At 44.4% G+C, this 1,214-nt stretch overlaps 1 long non-coding RNA gene across 1 annotated transcript; it reads left to right on the top strand.

Annotated features, from left to right (window-relative positions):
* Window positions 1-215: 215 nt before the first annotated feature.
* On the top strand, window positions 216-698 carry LOC117823892. The gene is made up of 2 exons (XR_004633511.1): window positions 216-328; window positions 452-698. It is a non-coding gene; the product is annotated as an uncharacterized LOC117823892 (long non-coding RNA).
* Window positions 699-1,214: the final 516 nt, after the last annotated feature.

Here is a 1,214-nt window from a genome sequence, read left to right as displayed (position 1 = left end):
ATCACCTTGTGTGCACCTTAAATGAAGCATTTCCTCAACTTTTGAACCTGTAAGACATTTAGACCCCAAAGTCGTGCCCTGGTTTAGAAGCAGGAAACCCCAGAGTGATCCCCTCTTCATCTTTAAGTTTCTTTGTGTGAGCCTTTTAGTCAGTCCTGCTCAGAAAAGCCACATCAGAAAGAGAGATGTGATTTTAAATGCACACCGTGTTCAAACCATTGAAGCTGTTACTCTGAGCAGCTCCAGGTGTGAGTCCTGTGAAGCATACAAAGAGCAGCAGAGAACAAGAGTCCAATATTTACTAGTGCTGGGGGAAACAAATGGACTGGTGAGTTTAAACGTTGTGGAGTCGTCTCAGTCTGTCCGCTTGGCTGCAGGCGTAGCATGTGGGAATACAGCCTGGTCATGTATGTATGCATGTCCCTCTAACTGTTTCTCTTATCACCATCAGGCCCCCGGGGAGCCGGCCCCCAGTGCTGAAACCTTTGCCGTGTTCCCCCCTTCCAGTCTCCAGACAGCAGCAGCGACCTTACAAGATGTCACGGCGGATTCATATTAACGCTGGAGCTGCTGCCGTTAATCCCACTGACGGCAGCGAGAACACTAAACATGAGTGAGGGACAAAGTGTACGCTCAGGAGAAACACAAACATCCACCTGAAACACCGTCGCTCTGATTAAAATTTAATCTGACTTCAACCCTGAGGCTGCTGGGGCTTTAATGAAAGAGGGAAAACATGCACAATGTATATGAAGCATGTTTTTTTTATTTATAATGAAAGGGGAAGGATAATGCATAAAGAAAATTGAACAGGAACGTCCTCCGGTGCACACATTAGTACTTTTACCTCAGGTTAAGCCTGCACAATATGACACAAATATGCACGGTTTGATAATGTTGTTTGTTTTATTTTTTTTTCATATGCATCACCGAAAGCAGAGTACACACTAGGGGTGGGAATCAAAAACCGGATTCAACTTAGAACCGGTTCCAATTGATCAATTTGAACGGAATTGTAACCCTCAAATGTTATCCATACTTTAATAATTTACCAGCACTGTACATTACATTACGTCACACTCTGCGACACAGAACTCCTTCAACCACGAGGAAACAGGAAGAGGAAGAAGCGGTCTAAAGCGTGGCTCCATTTTAGTAAAAGAGATGAGATCAATGCCGTGTGCAATCAGTGCAACGCTGTCATCTCATGTAAA

This window comes from Notolabrus celidotus, chromosome 13 (genome assembly GCF_009762535.1).
Source record: "Notolabrus celidotus isolate fNotCel1 chromosome 13, fNotCel1.pri, whole genome shotgun sequence".
In the NCBI taxonomy this organism is placed as follows: domain Eukaryota; kingdom Metazoa; phylum Chordata; class Actinopteri; order Labriformes; family Labridae; genus Notolabrus; species Notolabrus celidotus.
Note: the sequence above shows the minus strand (reverse complement) of the source record. Positions and strands in the feature narration are given on the sequence as shown.